The sequence below is a fragment of the Sciurus carolinensis genome, chromosome 6 (genome assembly GCF_902686445.1).
Source record: "Sciurus carolinensis chromosome 6, mSciCar1.2, whole genome shotgun sequence".
Lineage (NCBI taxonomy): Eukaryota > Metazoa > Chordata > Mammalia > Rodentia > Sciuridae > Sciurus > Sciurus carolinensis.
The window spans coordinates 10224893-10248954 of NC_062218.1; the positions used below are offsets into that span (position 1 = coordinate 10224893).

The 24062-nt window shown below is 39.8% G+C and overlaps 1 pseudogene; it reads left to right on the forward strand.

The window, feature by feature from the left end:
* The window catches only part of LOC124986956 (heterogeneous nuclear ribonucleoprotein A1-like), a 45315-nt pseudogene that overhangs the window by 9579 nt on the left and 11674 nt on the right, over positions 1-24062 (forward strand).

Genomic DNA, 24062 nt, shown 5'->3' on the forward strand with positions numbered 1-24062 from the left:
CAGTCTCTGTTGGGTATATATCCAAAGAAAATAAAATGAGTATGTCAAAGAGACACCTGTATTTTCTTTTTAAATTTGTTCTAATTAGTTATACATGATAGTAGAGTGTACTCTGATACGTCATAAATAAATAGAGTATACTTTCTCATTTTTTGGGTTATACATGATGTAGAATCACACCAGTTGTGTAGTCAAATATGTACATAGGGTAATAATGTCTGATTCATTCTACTCACCTTCTTACCCCAATTCCCCTTCCCTCCCTTGACTCCCCTCTACCTAATCTAAAGTAAATCTCCCTATCCTCCCTATCCCCCCTGCCCTCTTGTGAGTTAGCATCTGTATATCATAGAAAATATTTGGCCTTTGGTGTTTTGAGGTTGGCTTATTTCACCTGATATTTGGAGGTTGGCTTATTTCGCATGATATTCTCCAGCTCCATCCATTTACCAGTAAATGCCATCATTTCATTCTTCTTTTAAGGCTGAGTAATATTCCACTGTGTATATATACCATATGTTCTTTATCAATTCATCTGAGACATCTGTATTCTAAAGTTTCATTGCAGCACTATTCACAATAACCAAGAAATAGAAACAAAGCATCCATCAACTGATAAATGGATAAAGAAAATGTGGTGTGTTTCCATAATGGAATATTATTGAGTCATAAAAGGAGTAATCTCCTGTTATTTGTGACAAGGTAGATGAAACAGGAGTTCAACATGTTAAGTGAAGTGTGTCAGGCATAGAAAGGTGAGTACTGCATGATCTTACTTACATGTTGAATCTAGAAAGGGTGACCTCAGACAATTTCAGAATAGAAGGATGGTTATCAGAAACCAGGGAGAGTGGGGAGGGGAGACCGTGGGGATAGGTTGACCCATGGTTCTAAGCTGCGTTTGTGAAGAACTGCGTAAGTTAGCTTAAACTGCTGTGGCAAAACACCTGAGAGTATCTACTTAAAGGAAGGAAAATTTATTTTGGCTCACCACTTCAGAGGTTTCAGTCCATGATCGTTTGATTTCATTGTTTCTGGGCCTACAATGGGGCAGTACACCTTGGTGTGGAAGGGCATGGTGGAGAAAAGCTGCTCACTTCCTCATGGCTGCCAGAGGCTGTGGAGAGAAAGAGAGAGAAAGAGAGAGAGAGAGAGAGAGAGAGAGAGAGAGAGAGAGAGAGAGAGAGAGAGAGAGAGAGAGAGAGAGAGAGGTGGAGGGGGAGAGGTGGGAATGGGCCTTTCGAGGGAATGCCCTAACAGCCCGCTTCCTCCAACTAGGCCGCGCCTCCTCAGGCTCTTACCGCCCCCTGGAGCCGGAAGAAGTGTGACTCCTTCAGTGGAGTAAGCCCTGCGGAGGTCGGGCCTCTGCACAAAATCACTCCCAGAGCTCTAAACACTGCAGCGAGCACCACACCTTCAGCACACACGCTCTGGGGACAGATTCCAGCTCCAAACCATAACCACAGAAAGAAGTCATGGTGTGATACTGCGCAGAAAGTGACTGCGCACTGTGTATCTCAGAAAGGTAGAGAAGAGATTTTTAATGGTTTTGCCGTAAAGAGGTGGGTAATGTTTGAGTAGAGAGGTCGGGTTCACCTGATTATAACACATCTACAGTTATTGACACACTGCACGGTAGCCACTTAATATGCACAACTTTTGTGTTTCAATGTATCAGCTAAACATCAATTTTAAAATTGTATGTTTTTGAATATACGTGTCTCAAAAGACAGTCTAACAATGCACATAGGTATATTGCATAGGTGTAAATAAATAGCTATGTTTGTAGCAGCTCAATTCACAATAGCTAGATTGTGGAATCAATGTAGATGCCGTTTAACAGATGAATGGATAAAGAAACTATGGTATATATGCACAATGGAATATTATTCAGTCATGAAGAATAATAATATTATGGCATTTGCAGATAAATGAATGGAATTGGAGAATATCATGCCAAGTGAAATAAGCCAATCCCAAAAAACCAAAGGCCAAATGTTTTCCCTTATAAGTGGATGATGATATATAATGGGGGTTGGAGGTGCGGGGTTGAAAGAAGAATGGAGGAAATTTAGATTATGTAGAGGGAAATGGGAGGGAGGAGGGAGGGTATGAAAAATGGTGGAATGAGACAGACATTACCCTATGTACATGTATGATTACATGAGTAGTATGAATCTACATCATGCACAACCAGAGAAACAAAAATTTGTACCCCATTTGTGTACAATGAATCAAAATGCAGTCTGTATAAATAAAAAATAATTTAAAAAATAGTTATGCTTCAGTGGATTTCTCTGTTTCTTGAAGTCTTTAAATGTCAAAAGAGAAGTTACTCTTTTTTATTTATGTTTAGTGATAAATAGAAAATTATTTCAAATCCCACAAGATGTTTCAGCTTTAACTGTTGAGATAATCAGAAAAATCTAGATAAGAAAAGCCTATGGAAAAAATATTTGTATGTATTCTAGTGAATTCATTCATTTTTACTTAAATTTATGCAATGTTTCTCTCATATTTTCTTTACATGGCCCAGGAAAAGTACTAATTAAACAGTTATAGGTTTACTTAATGAATTTCTTTGTTAAAGATAACAAGGCTGGACACGGTGTCACATGCCTATAATCCCAAGGAATTGGGAGAGGTAGGAGAATCACAAGTTTGAGGTCAGCCTTAGCAACTTTGAAAATCTGTCTTAAAATAAAAAATTATGTACAATGAATCAAAAAAAAATAAGAAGAAAAGGAAAAGATAGAATGAGTCATATATAAGAGGTTAAAACAAAAGTTCTGGGGGTGAATCTCAGCGGTAGAGCATCCGTGGGTTCAATCCCCAGTATCACAAAAATAAAAAAGAGTAGATATGAAGATTGTAAAAATGGTTTTCAAAGGTGTGGAGGAAGTGTTCGAGAACCTTTTGCTTGTAGATCTCTGTTAGAATTTTAACTCTAAATGAAATCATCATTTATCTGAGAACTGTCTTTTACTGGGCAAAATTTGTTCTTTTTCTATTGAAAGCAATGAATAATTAATATGTACACGTTCCATTGAATGCCAATCATACATATTTGAAGGTACAATTAAAAGTGTCCAGTGCAGGCTAATTCTCCGGCATTTCCTCTTCCTCTGTCCATAATGCAGTCACTAGGGAAAACACACGGACAACACAAGAAAGTAGAGAATTGCTCTCGCTTTCCTCCATGAGATCAAAATATTCATGACATTTTCAAAGAGCTGTTTTCTCTACTTTACTATAAAATTCCAATTGTGCAAACCATATATTTCTCATTGTTACGGAGTCATGTTTATTTTCTGAAGCTTTTTGTGTGGATACTTCTGTTCAGCAAAGGGAAAAGAATCTTCTGCCCACTTCATATTTATACCGTACAAAATAATACAGTTCAGAGCATATAATGAATGTAGATGATGAACATAATTTAGTCATTCTAATAACTATAAAATAGTAGTTTTCACTCTGAGCAGGACACTGTATGTATGATGCTGAATAAAAAACAGATTATCAATAAGTGGATGATGACACATAATGGGGGGTGGGAGGGGTTAGGGTTAGGGTTAGGAATAGGGTTAGGGAGGGGGGCAAGAATGGAGGGGGGAAGGACTGTATGGAGGGAAGGGAGGGGTGGGAGGGGTGGGAGGGGTGGGGGGAAGGGAAAAAATAACAGAATGAATCAAACATTACCCTATGTAAATTTATGATTACACAAATGGTATGCCTTTACGCCATGTACAAACAGAGAAACAACATGGATCCCATTTGTTTACAATAAAAAAAAAAAAAACAGATTATCAGATACCTTAAATTAAAATCACATCCCTGAAGATTATCCTCTGTGGGACAAGTACTGCATTTCTTTCTCTAATAGTTTTGCTGTTGACCCTGAAATCATATGGCTAGATGACTGGAATAGTCTCCTATGATTAAAAGGAATACAAAACTTGCTATGAAAAAATCTGTTGTTTATTTAAAGTTTCAGCTGAAGCTCGACTTATAACATCCTACAAAATCTATTTTTGAACTATTGCAAATGAAAGAAAAAAATACAGACTATACCTATCTCACCTACACAAAATGTGCCATTTCAATCTCATGGGAAAGAATATGCTTGTTAGAGACAGAAAATTACTGAAACCCCTATATCTAGCTTTATGTAAATTTAAGTGTATTTTACTGTATTTTAACTATAGTAAAGTTTTAATTGTTAAAATAATTAGAAAAATCTGCAAGAGACTAGCCTATGGATAAACTACTTGTATTTATTCTAGTTAATAGAAAACACATTTGCCATGTTAGTAAGTAATTATTTTATCATGAACACTAGATGTTATAAGTGGTACCAAATTTTCAAATATGAATATATATAGCTCATCTTACCTTTCCCCATTCTTGGTTGTACTTTCATAATAAAAAAATACATAAAAAAACCAGATACATTTCACTTCATAAAAACAGACTTTAGGTCAGACATAAAAATATGGCATGCAGATGGAAAACTGAAAGTATGAGATCGTGCACATTTATATGTAAAAGTACAGGTGGAATAAAAATCAGATAAGTATCTCCAAATGAGCAGTGAACAGCTAAGGGTGTCCCACTGGTTAGATTTTAGAGACTTGCTTCACCCTCATGCGGCATTGTCTTCGTTGCCACTGTTCACGACAACATGATTAATGTATGGGTGAAAATGTATTTATTTTAATTATTGGCCTATTGTGAGGAATCGGCTTATACAGTGTGGCAAGCTGAGAAAGTCTGAAGTCAGCAAGCTGGGGATCGAGGGAGGCCGATGGTGTGATTCCGGCCTCAGACCAAAGGCCTAAGAACCAGGGAACCCGTTGGTGTAAACACAGCTCAAGGGCATAAGACTGGTTCCCACTTAACAGGCAGCAAGACTGGGGTCAACACTTCCTTCCCCTTCTATTTTTTTCTGTCCAGGTCCTCTAAGGATTGAAGGAGGCACCCACATCTTAGGGAGGACAATCTCCCTGAGTCCCACTCAGTCATTTATCTCATTCAGAAGAAGCTACACAGACCCTCGGAGTCTGCTTGGACTGGAAGTCCCATGCCCCACTCATCTCCACCCGTGAATTGCCACTGCGCCCCTTCTCTCTTCAGTTCAAGAGCCGTCAGAATAATTTTGGGGTTCCTTCATTCCTAAAAATAACTTTGTCCACTTAAGTTTCTGCCCAATTTCACTGTAGCAGATGGATTTTCCTTACAAGTCTCTCAAAAACACCGACTCAGCACTTACCTCATGTTATTTTTTAACAGAGGGCACTAGGAATCATCTCGCACTTTATGAAATATCTGGTCATTACTGGTCTCTCCGCATTGAAATCTGAGCTCCCAGGAGTGAGGCTTCTGCTTCTGTTCCCTGCGTGCACTCTCAGGACACGGTCAGGGAATCAGTAAATACGTGTTGAATGACTATACACATCCGTGGTTGAATGGAGGGTGCCCTTCTTCTCACCCAGGACTTAAGCTTCCTTGTACTGAGGAACATACATAATTCAGCTTTCACAGTGAACAATGCAGGGAGCCGTCCATGACTCGTAGGAGAACCGGGTGAAGTTTGAGCCATTAACCAGCATGCCTGGCCTCAGGAACTCACAGTCGGAGGGCCACTGTTCTAGAATGCCTGAGTCCCATGGTATCCTGCATTAGCTCACCTCCCAGGTACAGGCACCAGAGATGGGAGTGACCCCCTAGCATCAAATGGCCTGCTTACCCCCACTCTTATCTTGTTTTTCTCAAAAAAGCTTCTATGGGTCCTTTTTGATCTGTACCTCTATAAATACAGCAAGGGTTGGCTCCTTCCTTTGTTAGAACCAGACCCTTCTGGAGGGCCCAACTGGTCATGCCTCTGCTCTTAAGATGTTTTTGCCTTCTGTCTTTATTTCTGATATATACATTTCATAGCTTTTATTTTGTAGCTAGCCCGTCCCTCCGACAGGACGTGCTCACACCCCCACAGGGAACCTGAGTCAGTGAACAACTCATTCTCCTGGTGGTGGTGTTTCAGAGTTAAGTGTTTCCTTTTCCTGTGCTGAGAGATCCTCAAGATTCTATGTGTTACTCAATACAGTCTCTTCAAGCAGCTCAGGCTCACCTACCTGCCCTGCCCTACACCCTTGCAGGTAGCTCAGAGGGCCTCTCCTGCAGGCTTGGAATTTCGCCAGTGTCTCCTATGCAGTTTCCAGCATATTCTGCTCCTGTGTCCAATTTTGTAGTGTTCTTTAAGGTTCTAGGTTTATGCTTTCTCCGCTGAAATAAATACACATAATTTGTTCCATAATTCAGTGTAGTGCTTTGGAGCCTAAAAGTATTTTTGATATTGATATTTTGGGTTAAAAAGAACATGCTACATTAACTAGGAATGACTTGTTATTCCGAGTGAAGATTCATTCACCTTTCAGGTTTCTTTTAGGAAATGATGCCTATATTTCTAACCCTAAAAGAAAATAGTATCTGTTTTTACTGCTTTCCTCAGAGGAAACCTGTTGCTTAACTTGGTGGATCCACCATAAATCCTCTAAAATGTCCCATGGATCATCATCTCCAATATTGTCTGCCAGTATCCATCTCCTGAGATATTCAAATGTAGTCCTTTCCTAATTGAATTTTATCCACACTGCTTAAGCCCTTTATACATGGATGCATCTTTTAACAATCAGAGATAACAAAATAATAACTAAATATATAGGTATACTTAATAAATCATAGGCTTTATGTTTTCAGTATTTTAGAAATGTTATTTACATTTACTAAAAGATATGTGCAATAATAATCTTATTGATGAGATAATGAGGGGTAGAGGAATTAGTTAATTTTAAAGGGTAAGCAGTCCTTGAGTGGTTAATTGAATCTAATTGCTCTTCTCCACTATGCTAATGAAATATTCCCCACCCTGCTCAGAAAGTTCATTCAATCAACACAAATTGGAATGTCTCAGCTTTACCGCGCTCTCATCCTAATGAGACGTCCCCAGAACTGGAAGAGATGACGTATGCACACTGGCAAACCAGGTGTGACTGCGAAGGAGAATTGATGCTGACATTCTGTTGGCTTCTCCACTGGAAAGGAAGAAAGAAAGAAATCAGTAACTTTGGGAACATCTGTCCAAGGTTGCTTTGTTCCTTTTGGGGGTTTTAGGGAGATCAAAACAAATCCAACTGGGTTTCTTGTCAGTGCCGGTCTCAGTCATCTAAAGTAGTTCCAAATGAATGCATCCTATCATTCCAGCTCAATTGGAAAGTTATAAAAAACACTAGGTAAACCTAAAGAACAGGAAAACTTGAAATTGAGAAAAGTTGAAATTGAGCTAGCGAGAAAAGGAAAAGCATTCATTCTAGACATTTGCCATCCGGGAGCAGATTTTCAGTAAATTTTTTTTTTTTTCTTGTCTTGGCAAAACACTGGTTGCATCCCAAGAAGAAAGACTGCTAAACTAGTGCCTTGTGATGAGACGAGGAAACCGCATCAACAAACAGTTGCATGTGTTTTCTTCCTCAGACACTCACTTTGGGCTTCAGGAACTAAAACTAAATCATTTACAAAGTCAACAATGGGGCATTCTTCACAGGAAAAATAACATAAAATAAAAACTAGAAGGTCCCCAAATAAGGAGTAATTCTGAAAATGTTAGGCCAGCTGTTAGATTAAAATGAAAGAAATGAGCCTATTTTCAAAATGCTTTACCTAACCTGCAGACTGATAAACACTCACCCCAATGACTCTAAAAGTAATTGTTTGAGAGATTGAATAACTGACTTCTTTACAAACCTAACATTAACAAATGTATCTCATTAATGAAACTGAATATAAAATCAACCTTCTTAGTATTTATGCTATCTTTAGAATATTTTACATGAATAGGTTTAAACCTGACGGACTTTTTGCCTTATTTGATTTGTAATTAAAGCGCTGGCTCATAAATAATATAAACTAAAAAACTACTTTTAAAACTTATTCTTATGTTTGTTGCTGTTGTTTTTAATTGTAGATACTGAGAATGAAAATAATTTTAAGAAGTGACACCTAAACTCAAAATACTTGAATTGCAGTGCAAAACAAGATAAAAAAACATAGTGTAAAATAAACTGCTATAGATATATGTAATATAATTCCTGATAATGTTATAAATGAAGCGAATAAATAACATGTTAGTACCCCATGTGCATGTATGACTACATGACCAGTGTGATTCTACATCATACACACCCAGAAGATTGAGAAGTTATACTCCACTTATGTATGATGTGTCAAAGTACATTCTACTGTCATGTATAACTCATTAGAACAGATTGTAAAATTGGGAAACAACAAATGAAGTATATTTATTCTTGATTTCAAATTACTTTATGAAGCTATAGTAGATGGTTCTGTCATTAAAACAAACATACATGAGAGAAAACATCCGAACCTTTACTGTCTGAGCCTGCCTTATTTCACTTGGCATGATGTTCTCCTATTCCATCTGTTTACCAGAAAATGACATGATTTTGTTCTTATTTATGGCTTAATCAAACTCCATATGTACGTAGACCATATTCTCTTTTACCCATTCATCTCCTGACCACCATCCGGGATGGTCCATAGCTTGGCTGTTGTGGCTTGCACTGTTATAAACACTGAAATGCCTGTGTCACTACAGTGTGCCGATTTCAGTTCCTTTGGATGAACACGGAGGGGTGGGACAGCTGGCCACATGGCAGTTCCACTTGTCATCTTTTGAGAAATCTCCATACTCTTTTCCAAAGTGGTTGTAGAAATTTGCAGTCCTAACAACAATGTATGAGCGCATCTTTACCCCACATCCTCTCTGCCATTTATTGTTATTTGTATTATTTGTGATTACCATTCTAACTGGGAATCAGCCAGACTTGGACCAGGTGTTGATGCTTTCTCTCATACGTAGCAGTTAGACAGAAACAAGGAACTACAAATCTAATGAAAATAGATGAGAGAACAGCATAATAGAGGATAGGGATGAAGGGGGAGGGAAGAGAGATGGGAGAGGAGAAGAGTTGTGCAATGAAAGTGACCAACTGATCAACATATACGTGTTTGAATACATCACAATACATGTAAGACTATAAAGCATCAATTAAAAACAATGACTACATAGAAGGAAAACCAATGGAGTAGAGGAAGGGGGTTAAGGTAGGGAGGAGGAGCAGGAAAGGGGAGTACTGGGCATTGAGATGGAACACATTATGTTACATGCATTTAGGGATATGTCAAAAGAACCTCACTATTAGGCATAACCAAAAAGCTCTAATAAAAACATAAAAAAACCCCACAGGGTTCTACACAACACAATAGGAAGCCTAGAAATAAATCCATACATATGAAGTCAATTAATTATTGACTGGAGTCTGAGAATAGATAATGGAGGAAAGATAGACCCTTCAACAAATGTTGTTAGAGAAAACAGGAATCCACATGTATAAGAGTGAAATCAAATCCTTATAGTATACACAAAAAAATAAGCTCAAAGTGCATCAAAGATGCATGAACTCAAACCATAAAACTCCCAGAGGTAAACAGGGAGAAAACTCATAGACACTGGACTTGGCACTGAGTTTTCAGATACGACCCTAATGCACAGGCAGCAATGAAAATACACGGGACTACATCAAACTAAAAAGTTCAGTTCAACAAAGGAAATAATCAACATCATGATAAGGTCCCTGATGTATTGGCAGAAAATATTTGCATACCATATACGAGACAATGGGTCAATTTCCAAAACATATTAAGAGCAAAAGTAGCTGGGGTGAGGTGCGTGCCTATAATCCCAACCACTTGGGAGACTGAAGCAGGAAGATCACAAATTTAATCATGCGAGTAATGAAAACCAAAACCACAATGAGCTACCACATCACACCTGTTAGAATGCCTGTAACAGAAAAGATGAAAGGTACTCAGTGTTAACTGGGATGTGTAGAAAAGGAGCTGATGAACAGCTGGAATGCAGATCGGTACAGTGGTTATGCAGAGTATTGGAGCATCCTTAAAACCCTCAAACTGGAATCGCCATGAGGGCCACACCCCACTTGTGGGTATGCACCTAACCCAGTGACTTCAGTTTCTTGAAGAGATACCTGCACTCACGCATACATTGCTTCATTATCCCGATAGCCAAGATAGATATTGAAACAGCCTCAGTGTCTGTCTGCAGATGAATGACTGAAGGAATTTTTGTAATATGTATGCGTACATATGTGTCTGAGTGTATGTGTGTGTGTGTTATAGTCATGCCATTTTCAACGACATGGATGAACCTGGAGGACATTGTGTTCAGTGAGATAAACCAGACAGGGAAAGAAAAATATTGCATGATCTCACTTAATATGGAATCTAAAAAAGTCAAATTCATAGAAGTGAGAGTAGTGTGGTGGTAACCAAAGGGTGGGGAGAGGGACCATGAGGATATTTTGTTCAGTGTGCAATGTTTGAGTTATATTGCTTGAATAAGTTCTAGAAATTCAACGTCCAGTTTGGTGAGTATAGTTAGTAATACTGTGTTGTATATCTGAAATGTACTAAGAGTAAACCTTAAGGGTTCTCACCATATGCCTAAGGAAAAGAAAAAGGAAAAGGTACCTAAGAAAGGAGATGGGTGTTTTAATTAACTTGAATGTAGTATCATTTCCAAACATATAGGTATATAAAAATATCACATTCTACACCTTACATATATGCCCTTGTTATTACAAATAAAAATTTAAAAAGAAACTGTTTGATTTATAGTTAATTTGTGATCTCATTAAAAATGAATTCTTAGGTCACGCTTATGGTCTGGAAAAAGGGACCATATTTTGGGTTAGGTCTTGATATGGAGGTTATTCTATTATATATAACTGCAGTAAGTATGAATTATTGCACTTGATATCCACAGATCTAATCTTGAAAATAGCACATCTGAAAAGAATACAGAGCATAAGTATTGTGTGGGCCAACAGGATATCATTAACATGACTCTAACAGACATTCACTGTTAATGATGAAGGTGAAAGTGGATGGAGAACCCCAGTGTCACACAGATTTGGGTTAAATGATCGCATCACGCAATCTGCACTATTAGGTGTATGTTGTATAGGAATGCTCTCTTCATGTAATCATCAGAAAAATCTTCATATCACAGTAACATAATGAAATGATAATAAAGGTAGCTGCTAAATAGTGGAAAACATCAGATAGTAACAGAAAGCAATATGAAAAGCAATATAAGGGTCCATTCTGGAGAGGAGAGACCAAGCATCTGCAGGTTCTATGGGGGAAGACTGAAGTACCCACAGCACAACATGGTGGATTGTGAATATGAGACTCGCATGTATCTTTCCTGTCACTCACGTAGCAATTGAACCTGGCCATAGAAAACACTAAATTATGATTGAATTGGTTTCAGCTCTTGATCTGCTCATTCAGCATGAGTCTTAAAATTGTTTCAAACATTTCTGAAGATTTACATAAATTTCAGTTCCACCAGGAGGCAGTAAAAACACTGGATAAATAAACATCAATTTAAAAAAAAAGTATAGTTTGTTTTAAAGAAATACTATGCAACTATTAATAGTGATGTGGTAGAATATTTTTATTTATTAATGGTAGTACCTGGATACTGAGCACAAGGTATTATTATATAAACATTATGATAGAGAGTGCGAAGTATGGTTAGTTTTGATTCATTGTGCATTCTATATTACATAAAAAGTCAGAAAATACATGCTGAAAAAACATAGTAGCACTAAATTCTGAATGAGAGGATCACAAGTTCCTTTTGCTTTATTTTTGGTTACACGCATTGCATAAGGGTTTTTACAACAGGCATATATCACATAGGTTCAAAGAACAAACAACAGAAGTGTCCATTCTCTTGTTTCAGTTTTTCATCTGCTGATCTAGTGTCTTCGAAATGAGGGCTCTACCATCACTTCAACCACAAAGTTCCATTAGTGTCAGCAGCCAAGCAAGTCCTAATGCAGCTATTTCAAACTAATGCATGGGAATGGCAGCCTTTCCCCCCGATCTTTTTCTTCAATTATACTCCTCAAGCAGTAGCTCACAGCCCATTCCATTCCACATCCTCACAGGCAAGCACATAAACCAATTCCTGATGCTAAGTGAGATTTAGGAGTCACCAATCAGGAAAGATACTGAGGAATGGCAGCAATTAGCCAACCCTTTCCCAGGTTTGCCTTGGAGTGCCACCTTCACATAGAAAAGACCATGCTGGGCAGCAAAGAAGGGGTGTCCTGGGATTGCTATGCAGGCCCTGGTCGTGCAGGAGAAATCCAGCATTTACAGTTTTTTTTGGTTTTTTGTTTTTCTTTTTTTGGTAGTTGTAGATGAATAGCATGCCTTTACATATTAATTTTTTTGTGTGGTGCTAAGGATTGAACCCAGTGCCTCACATTTGCTAGGCAAGTGCTCTGCCACTGAGCTACAGCCCCAGCCAGAAATCCAGCATTTTAATCAATACTAAAGACGATGAAATACTTAGAGAAGTATTTCATTTCTCTTATGGGAAAGCAAGTGAAATTAAGAAGGCAAACTTCAGTGGAATAAGAGTGAGATTCCCTGTAGGGTTAGAACTAATGTAAATACAGATCAAATGCATTTATTTTATTCTTTTTAAAAATTAGATTCATATAGTCTTTAGCCTTCATGGACTGAACTTTTTTTTTTTTTTATTTGAGGGTGAAACTCCATAATTTGGAAGGAAACACTTATTTTTACAAGAAAAACTGATCTTTTGCATTTTCATGGTGACACAGTATAATGTTTTCTTCTGAGAAACAGTAAGTCATTGTTTTTATGAGACATATGAATATTTTTAACTGGTACATCAGGAATCTGTTTCTGAGAAGATGAACCTTGTCATTGTTTTTGTCAATTTGATGCTTATATAAATCTTTGCTTTCTTGAATTTATTTTCATGGAGGAATACATTGAAAAATTCCCCCCATTCTGTGTGGGTGGCATTTGAAGCATTTTGGGGATTAATCAGAGATTTAGTGAAGGTGGTGGAGAGGGTTCCCATACCAGGGGAGAGATGAGGAGACCAGCAACTAAAGCAGACATATGGTCTTCTGGCTTGTCCTATCTATCCAAGGATTCAGTTATATTCCGGTTGGTGGGTGTTGCTCAGTCTCATCAAAGTGTCACATGCAACCCCTCCATGTGAGATTCATGTATTCTTTATTTAGCTTTGACTTCACATTCACTTCATTATATGTCATATATACTAACTAATGAACCCACTCAGAGAACACAACAGTGGAAGTCCCTCTTGGTTTCCTTAAAAAAATTTGATTTAGGTCTCTGGCACACATCTCACTTAATCGTTGTTTCCATTCATGAAATTATGAATAAATGCACTTTGATGAAACTAATTCATGTGTAATTTTGCAGAGTAAGCTCAAGGAAGAACTGAAATTGCAGTTCAGATCACTCTGATTTTGATCCTGTTGATTTCACTCTCTCAAAATGAGTCTTGTGAATTTTACACCAGATTAAAACTTTTCATCTGCATAACATTCTTGGAGTATAAAGCATTTCAAAGACAGCAGTGGAATCTCAGTAAAAAGTAGAAAGAAAGCAGATTTTACATCATTAATAGAAATCCAGAATACCTTTTCCTCGTATTTATGTTTTCTCCATTTTCATGTCATCTACAGACTATTCTTTTATTCATGTGATAATGAATAGCAACGACCTTAACCCCTAACAAAATAAAATTGTATAAACCTATGCACACACATTTTATCTCTATGAATTTGATGACCTAGGTCTGTATCACCACCTAATGAACTGGAAATAATGAGACATAGCAAAAAACAGGAAATTATTAAAAAATAAAAATTTGGGTTTATGAATCTTCAATTTGCCAAGACTCAGCAGGATGACTTGTCTACACTCGGTACACATCATCCATGGGGGTGCTTCCAGCAGAAATGGGAGAACCGATTCAAGATTGCTGGCAATTCATTGTTGAACTGGGACAATCAGGTGGGTCATGGCTGGTGGCTGGGGTTTCAGTTCCTTCCTATACAGGAAAATCCGGGGAACTTTATGACTTCCTTAAAGCCTAGTGACTTTGTTTCATGTGCGAACATCTGAAGAAACCCGGGAAGAAGCCATTTCAATCCTTATGACCATTCTCAGATATCGCAGAGTGTCATTTCTGTTGACTTACCCTGTTGTTACAAAGCTGCGCCGATTCAAAGGGAGGGTGTATAGAATCCACTTCTCAGTAGGATAAGTGTCAGAATCACCTTGCGGGAAGAGTCACTGTGACGCTACTGTGACCACAAGTAGAAAATGTCTTACAAGATTGTCATGGGGAATTCTCCCTACTGAGAGAGATGATTACGTGACTAGTATCTGTCAGTGAGGCTGAGACCACTGGGACAGTAGGAAGCATACAACCAGACAGGAGCTTTCCACCCTTTCAGTTCAGCTTCAAATGAGGAAACGAGAGCACATTGCCAGGGACAATCTGGGCTTGACTTTATGTGAAACCTGGACCTTCTGTTGGAAACTCAGGCTCTCCCTGGGTATGGACCTGTCAGTCTGTGTGTTCACCTGGTTTCGAGGGGACGGTTCCAAGTTCTCCTCTACCACCAGTGGGCGTGTTACTTCTTTAAGGAACATACCTGGTGGATGCCAAGAATTTCATTTCTGCAAATGTTACTGAAAAGTATGATTTTTCTCCTTAGGACACCATTGAACTGACTTCAAAGTGACTTCAGTATGTTCTGCTAGGCACCCAGCACGTGGTCTTGCACACTTGGATGCTTAATAATGTGATCCAGTGATGATGAATTACTATTCATGGATTTCAAAATATCTCACTGTATAATTTGGGATATAGAATTTGACTTAAGTATTTTCCCTCTTTTATTCATTTAAACTATTTATTGAGGATTCCCATGCTCATAGTTTTTCATCGTTTGCTTTGGAAACAGAACAGACAAAATCCTGATCATTTATTTAAAATTATATAAGATCCAGAGCAGATGATGAAATTGAAATCCATTTACCAAACTGGACTATATGGAAGGCCATATCTTTGTCCTTTGAGAGAAGGGACAGCACGTTTATGCCACTTTGGAATAGAAGACAATTACACAAACAGTTGATTCAGCCAGCACTGCCCACCAATGGTCAAATGTCCATTATGAATATCCTTTTACATCCATCTCAGGAAGTCTGTTATCCTGGTCACAGCCATATTTCCTGACTATATTTAAAAATTCTGAAATATATATTTAGAATATAAAATTTCTGTGATCACTTGGAAAACTTTTATTTTTCTTTCATTTATCTACTAAAAATGGATTTAGACCATGGGCTGAAACTAAATTACTTATGAGAGCTTTGTATATTTAAAGATCCACTCTCCTTACCATTTTAAACACTCATGTTCCCACATATCACAGAGAAACCATTCCTGCTTAGTAGAAACTGAGAAATCTATGAAGAATTTACTTCTTACAGTTTTGTAGGCTAGGAAATAAAAGGCCGAGGGCCTGCAACTTGCCTTCCTGCTGTTTCATTCCATGGTGGAAGATGGAAGGAAATGAAGGACAGTGTTGGAGAGAGAGAGAGAGAGAGAGAGAGAGAGAGAGAGAGAGAGAGAGAGAGAGAAGGACAGAGGGAGAGAGAGAGAGGGAGAGGGAGGGAGGAAGAAGAGAGAGGGAGAGAGAAAGAGGGAGAGGGAGGGAGGAAAAAGAGAGAGGGAGGAAGGGAGGAAGAAGAGAGAGGGAGGAAGAAGAGAGAGGGAGGGAGAGGGAGAAGGAGAGGGAGAGAGAGATAGAGAGAGGGAGAGGGAGAGAGAGAGAGAGAGGAAGGGGAGGGAGGGAGAGAGAGAGAGAAAGGGAGAGGGAGAGGGAGAGAGAGAGAGAGGAAGGGAGGAAGAAGAGAGGGAAGAAGGGAGGAAGAAGAGAGAGGGAGGGAGAGGGAGAGAGGGAGAGGGAGAGAGGATGAAGAGAGAGGGAGGAAGGGAGGAAGAAGAGAGAGGGAGGAAGAAGAGAGGGAGGGAGAGGGAGAGAGGAAGAAGAGAGGGAGGGAGGGAGGAAGAAGAGAGAGGGAGAAAGAAGAGAGGGAGGGAGAGGGAGAGAGAGATAGAGAAAGAGAGAGGGAGAGAGGGAGAGAGAGAGAAAGGGAGATGGAGAGGGAGAGAGGGAGAGAGAGGGAGAGGAAGGGAGGAAGAAGAGAGGGAGGAAGGGAGGAAGAAGAGAGAGGGAGGGAGAGGGAGAGGGAGAGAGAGAGAGAAAGGGAGAGGGAGAGAGGGAGAGAGACAGAGAGAGAGAGGGAGAGGGAGAGAGGAAGAAGAGAGAGGGAGGAAGGGAGGAAGAAGAGAGAGGGAGGAAGAAGAGAGGGAGGGAGAGGGAGAGGGAAAGGGAGAGAGAGATAGAGAGAGGGAGAGGGAGAGAGAGAGAGAGGAAGGGGAGGGAGGGAGGAAGGAGGAAAAGGGAGGGAAAGGGAGGGAGAGGACAGACATCACTGATAGAAGGCTGAGCTTGCTTTTATAACAAACCCACTCTTGAAATAGCGTACCTACTCCTGTGGTGGTGACATTAATGAGGAGGAGGACAGGTCCTCATGACTCATTACATCTTAGAGGTCTGAATGGTTAACTGGGAGGTCCCATCTCTCAAGACCGTTCCACTGGGGATTAAGTCTATGACACATGAATTTGGGGGACATACTAACATCACAGCAGACAGACACTCTTTTCCTTTCTCAGAGTCAGATTTATGTTTTGAGGTTCTAATGAAATCAGTGTGGGCTCACCCCTTCCTCCAAGGCCACGTTCTGTAATTCTATCAGAGTCCTTGGCCTGTCAGCACTCACCTGTGTACGCTCAGAGTCCACGGTCACAGGACGGGGCTGTAGAGAGGACGTGTTGCCCTAGTGGCGGGAGGTGGACTAGTTACTGATTTTCCCTCAGCTTTATGCTAAGAAGGAGTTTTCATCCCTCCTGTGTGCACGTTTTTTTATTTCTGAATAAAAGCCAATAATAAACTATTTTATTGCTTCTTTTCTTTATCATATGTTGTTCTGTATGAGTGTGTTATTTTTTCCTTTCTCTGTCACTGTGACCAAAAGACCTGACAAGAACCATGCAGAGAAGGAAAAGTTTATTTGGGGTCCTGGTCCACAGACGGCTGACCCCACTCCACCGCTCTGGGCCTGAGAGGAGGCAGCGCATCATGGCGACAAAGGACTGTGGCAGGGAAAAGCAGCTCAGGACATGAAGACCAGGAAGCAGAGAGAAACTAAGCTCTGCTCCTCAGGCCAAAATATAGATCTCCAAGGCTGGACCCCAGTGACCCAAGGCTGGACCCCAGTGACCTACTTCCTATCTCCACACCCTACCTGCCCACAGTCGCCACCCAGTTAACCATTCAGTTGAATGAATGTGCTGATTAAATGAAGGCTCTTTAACAGAATCATGTCACCTCTAAACCTGCTTGCCTTGTCTCACACAGGAGCCTTAGGAGGATACCTCCTAGCTAAACCATGACTTCCACTAAATAAACACCATCATGCATGCCTGAGCAGAGCAGGCTCTCCTTGAGACCACCTGTGTCCTTAAATAGACATAGTTTCTTAAGTGGCTTTCATGTCTTTAGTGGGGGAATGCTTACACTGGGTTTTAAGTGAGATTAATTTTCCTTTTCCCAACTTTAATGATTTGTCCTATTATTTCAAATATGCTTCTTTCCACTTTTGCCTCTCGCTTTAATTGCTCTTCAGATGAAGGTGAAGTTAAACTGTTTGATTTTGTAATAATCCACTTCAGCCTGAAACGATGGGATTTGTGGTTGGGTTTTATAGTTTAATTAATTTGTTCATAAAAAGTGTTAGTTCCAGAAACTTGTATTGCTGTGACTGTATGTGGAGTCGTCCACTCCCGTGGTGGACAAACAACACAAGCCAACACACCTTCCTGCCTGTCGTGGACACTAGGTCTCTAGAGAAATCAACCAGGTTAAAGGGTTTGTTTTCATGATGATGGTCAAATTGGGGGAATGGGTATACTAGCATTTAAAATGAAGGGAAGTAGAGTTTCTTGTAAAGTTTGTCACTGATAAATTATCAATATACTGAAAATCACTTGAAAAGGATGAATGTGTTCATCTCATTCTCCTTCTGTGATCCTAGCAAGGACATGTTCATAATTATTACTTTTTCTTTCTGGAAATAATAATGCAGTACCAATATTTACACTGGGTTCCTTACAATTTTCCTAGAATACTTTAAAATAATGCCAAATAAATATACCAGACACCTAAATTACTTCCTCATGATTGAGAATGTAAAAGGAAACTTACTGACTACCTGACCATGTGTAATCCTGCAGGAAGTTAGAATGGGACATTTAAACAACACTAACTTGCTGTTACCATGTGATATCAGATCAAATAAAGTCATCTATACCTGGAGGAACAGGCCTAAAATAAAAAATTATATTTAAAATACTACTCTTCTCTCCAAAGACCAATTAATGTGCTGCAGTGCAAATTGATATTTATTTTCACACAAGCTGTTTTCATCAAACTGCTTAATTTTGTCTTGTAAATAGTTGCAATGCTTAGGAAATATGACTAATTGTTTCCTTTGTGTATAAACTATGTGTGAATAACTTATTTGTTTAATTTCAACATTTCATTTTTCTTTTTTTTTGTCCTGCAAGGCATTAAACAATCCAATGATCTTGAACGTGTCCTGCTGCTTTTATCTTGGCATTTTCTTCCAGTATGAGAAAATGACCTGCTTGTTCTGAAGGAATATTGGAGAACAACGTGGCCTCTTTTGTCCCATCTGAGCTCATCGACAGGTTCTGTAAAGAAGCAGAGTAGTCGATTGCATCAATTAGGGTTGCCATGGCTTGTGAAGCTGGAGAAAATGTTCAAATTTGATCTTAAACTTTGAAAAACAAACATTACAGGCTCTCGTGGTTTCCTCCTTGTGTTCTAACCAGGAATAAGAATAGAAACTTTGGAACAAATGCATAAAAATTACAGTCAATTATTTCCTACTAATAGAAATCATATTTTTAACATTCTAAGTTTCTCTCAGAAAAATTAATTGGGTAAAATACCTCTGCCAAGGGATAGCTTATCTTGAGACATATTAATATCTCAAAGTTTTACATTAGGATCTGAAATCAGATATGAAACCATAAAGCAAAATCAGTTTTAAGGAAGGCAGCATCTGTTGTGGGGAGCAGCATTGGGCCATCTCTGAAATGAGGCCCTTCTTCATCTTAACTTGGGCGTTGTTTTTTCAATTTGGTTTTTATTTACACTTAAAATAAATGTTTGTGTTGTGCATAAGGATTGCACTTTAACTGGGGCTGTATTTGCAAGTTGTTGGGTTCAGAGTTGTGGCGCTGAGCTCAATGACAAGTGTGTTTCACCTTGACCCACCAGAGCACAGAGATGCTGGGCTGCTTCCCTTTGGTTACTCCCTGACTGACAGGTTTTGCAGCACTTTGCGAATTAATGCTTTAATCCCAATCAGCCCTTCGAGAGACAGACTATGGCAGGTGCACATCATGGAGGAAAGAAGAGCAGCGAAGCCATCCACTTGCTCACCGGGGTCATCAAGTCAGTGGTGAAATGTAATTTGGGCCTCACAGCCTGGCTCCCCTCGCTGCTCTTTAATGCTGAAGAGCTCAGAGCACAGTGTCATTATGGCCATGGTGCTGTCGTTTCCATTACCTGGACAGAAAAGAAATTTTCTCTGTAATAGCTCACTTACTTCTCACAGCAAACCTGCAAGGACATTAATCTACTCTCCTAAACATGAGAAAATGCTGGTTTGGAATGCTGAGTCCCACTCGCCCCAAATGATGTTCCCAAGGGCTAATAAAATCCTTCGTTATGTTACCCTTAGATTTAAGGAACTTTGATCAGTTCCTGAAGTTTTAATGCTATTATTATGTTCCCCTTTAAAAAGCTACCTTTCAAGTGATAAAAGTGAGATTGTAGACAGACTTCAGCAAGAAGTTGAAGCTACTGTTGCAAATCACCTGAAGCCCACAATTTTGAGTAACTATAGGTTGTGAACAGGAACAACAGCATACCAAAAAACTAAAGCAAAGGTGGGAAACATGATTAGTGTTTTTAGTTCCCCGGGGAGCAAGCTCTGAGTTGGAAACTAGTGTGCACCAGTTTGTTAGGAAATGCTCTTGGGTGACATCTGTCCACAGGAGCTGGAGAGGGCGTGAGGAATTTGAGCCATGGCACAGCTCTGGGGAAACCCTCAGCTGATCCGGGGGCTGTGACCTGGGAGGGCCCATAGGTGATTTCCCAATTCAGCACTTGGGTTCTGGTCTTTCTAACCCAGAATTCATTAGTCACCAACCTAGGCTTCCCTCAGAAGTAGGTCTGACCTTGAATAAAATAGTTTTCTCCAATTCCAAACTAGTTTTGGGATTGCTGAGGCAATTTCCACAAAAGAAAAAAAAAATATGATTGATGCTTGGCAGCTGGAGAAGCAGACCCCTTCTTGAAGGGGGTCTAGTTGTTGCAACATCATGTCCCCCACAGGTCACCTACTGAACTACAGAGATCTTCCTTTTCATACAGTTCTGAAGAAGTCTTCCTAGGACCTCAAAAGGATTCTCTTCTTGGAGGACCTGTGAAGGTTAGTGGTATAAGGTGCCATCTCCACTCCTGGAAAGGTCGTGGGCTTCAACTACTACTCATGGGTGTTTCAGTGTAATTAATATCATCCAAACAAAATGTGGGCCCTTGATAAATGATCACTATGAATTTCAAGAAAGTGACACCTCAGCTTGAAAGAAGTCATTAGATGGTGTCTTCTAAATGGATGTCCATGAAGCAAATCCTAAATGCTCACTGTTTCTTTCTCACTTATTAGTTGTTCTAGACTTCTCACTGCCCTCAGCTAGGACCTCTTCTGATCTTGAAGGATTTCTCTCTCTGATGGGTCTGAGTCTCAAGTCACCCTCCATGACCCAGTTCCTGCATGAACCCATCCACCATCAATACTGGTTAACACAGTCATAAGAGAGGCCCAATAAGATCACTTGCCATTCAGTGTGTGCCTCTTGACCTTCACTGTGTTATAGAAGCCTTATTTCTTCTTGGAGATGAGGTCAATTATCCCTATCATGATAATATCTTATTTTTTTTCTTCTTGCTACTCACAGGACACAAAGACCCGTAGCTCTTGGCAACCTGAACATCTAGTTTTTGTGACTTTTCAGATTTAATCATAGACGTAAGACATTCAGGCTTGTGATGGGTTAATGTAGGGTCCTTCCAACCTGTTGACTTGGTGAGTTAAATAGAAGTCAGCTTGTGATGGGTAGTTCTCATCACGATGGATGGGTCACTTGGTATCCCAGGATCAAGTGCTACATTTCAACCAGGGTCTAGCAGCATATCATGTGCAGGTTTTCAAAAGTGCATAAACATTTACTGCAGATGGTATGGCAGGTGCCGTGGAAATGGAGTAAGCTGGCTTTGAGTGTCCCAGGCGGGCATGTTCTCCCACCATGCACACCTCTGATGCAGTGGTTCTCAACCAAAATGATTTACCATTTAGGGACATTTGAGACTTTCTGGAGTCACTTTTCATTGTCACAACTTGGGAGGAGAATGATATCACAATGTAATGGGGAGAGACCAAGAATGTCACTAACAAGGTGACAGTGCTGTGCTGAGGGTGGCCCACCCACAACTGAGAGTTAGCCAGCCTGAATATAGTACTGAGTCTGAAAAAGCCTGTTCTTGTGCCCCAGAGACTGACAGCTCTTATGACCACAGGGCCACTCTCACTGTGAACATGTGAGGTGGCGAAGGACTTTCTGCACTTGGTTGCTCACAAAACTGGCAGTCTCTTATGCCACTGGGTAGGGGTTTGGAGCAGTGTCCCCAGGTTTTGGATTTGGTTCCTTCCTAACACTGAGAAACAACCAGGTGTCATGAGTCATTTTTGTGGTGAGATTTGCATGAGGCAGCAGTGACTGCACCTTCATTTATGGCAACCAGTCAATTTTCTCTTAGAAAATTGTAAAATGAAAAAAAGATATTTTTCATTTTCCAATTCTGTCTCAATGCTGCCTCATTTTATTTATTTTAAAAATTCTTTTGTGGATTTGGTGGTGTGTTTATATCACTTTAAGGTGACTGGTTCCTTAATATGTTAATACGTTAAAATTTTTTTGTAAGGAGAGACATCTGGTAAATTATACTGGAATAAAGTCTAATGAATTCCTTCCTCTTCCACAAAAGCCACCAGAATGAAAAAAGAAGCCCAATACTGCTGTAGACCCTCAGATCTTGAGGAGGAAGCACCTGACTCCCGCATCAGGGAGTGAGTCTTAAGAGGTCTCTCCTGGTGTCCTGTTTGAGAGCAGTGAAGTCCCATAGTCTCTGGTGGCCTTTGAAGGGAACACACTGGACGAAAGAGAGATTAGCTTGACCTTTATTTTTCTTTGAAGGAATCAGTGATTGGAGATTGTGAAGATTGGCAGTTGAGGCATATTTGAAAGGGAGAGAAGGGTTCACATATTCCAATACAAAGAATCTAACTCCACATCTTCACAGTGATCAACATGCATTGCTTATGTGTCCCAAGCTGAAGGTGTAGGTGAGGGCTTTTCAGACAGCAGTGTCGACTTTCATGAATAGCACACTCCATTTCTCTTCCCACAATTATCCTCATGCTGTTCCTTGGTCCAAAAGTCTAATATGAATCAGAAAAGAAACATCATGGTGTTATACTCTGATAAAACTCAAAGTCACAGAAAATGAAAAGTCAGGTGGTCTAGGTAAGCAACGGCAGAAGCACACGTTCCTGGGGGTTTAGTAACGAACCCCAAGGACTTGAGGAAATGTGCTTTATAATCTTAGAGAAATAACAAACAACTTATGTATTCTCAGAACCAAAAAGAAGATCAGGTTACTGATGTGAAAGTTCAAAAATACTGTAGAACAAAGGAGGGAGGTCTAACTTGAGTCCTGGCTTCAGAAATAAAGGACAGGGAATGAGAGGTAAGAGCACCACAGGGAAAAGCACTTGGGAATCCACAGTAAGAGCATTGTGGTGACAGAAGCACAGCAGTCAGAGGTGATCACGAAGGAAATCCACACTGTTCACAGAGCAGGACACAAAGCGAGACTGGAGAACATGCGGCTGTGGACAAGAACAAGACGGAGGGGTCTTCCAAATGTTGACAGATGCAATCCGATGAGTACTCAACCACATAATGGAACCAGCCTTTCCTGAAGCAAGGAGAGAGTTGGATCTGAAAATGTCACGTCAAGCCAGGCCTGGAGGCAAGCACCTGTACTCCCAGCTACTACGGAGGCTCCGGGAGAGGGATCTCCTGAGCCTAGCGATTTGAAACCAGCCTTGGCAACAAGAAGAAACCCATCTCTTAAAAAAGAACAACAAGCACAGGATGAGATCCACAGTGACTGGTGAGGAAGCAGACCTGTCTGCAGGAAGAGACGCGGAGATATCCTGGTTAGATGATAAGGAATTTGAGTATTGGCACCAAAACTGGTGTGACTTCTAATTTCTCTGAAATAGCTTTTCATGCTAAAAGAGTGGAAAAGCATCTACAAATCTCTGAGGAATGTGTGTCCAAAGAGTTTTCTATTCATCCCAATTATTCTTCAAATATAATGCCAAAAGACATTCCTTCTCCATGTTTCAGGACTTTAGAGGATACTTACTAGTGAATATTGATTGCAGAAATAAAATGAGAAGATGCTAATGGAAAATATTGTATGTTTTTTGTAGAGAATGAAAGCTAAATAATTGTATTTACATAGATATATGAAACATAAATACTATAATTAAAGCAACTACTTATATAAATAAAGTTAGAAGGCTTTCTTCAGACCTGGGGAGAAAGCCCAGGACGCGTGCATGCTGAGCACACACTGTTCCACTGAGCTACACCCACAGTCCTTCACCGTTTTGTTTTGTCTTGCTTTCTTGACATGGGGTCTCACTACATTGCTCAGGTTGGTCTTGGACTC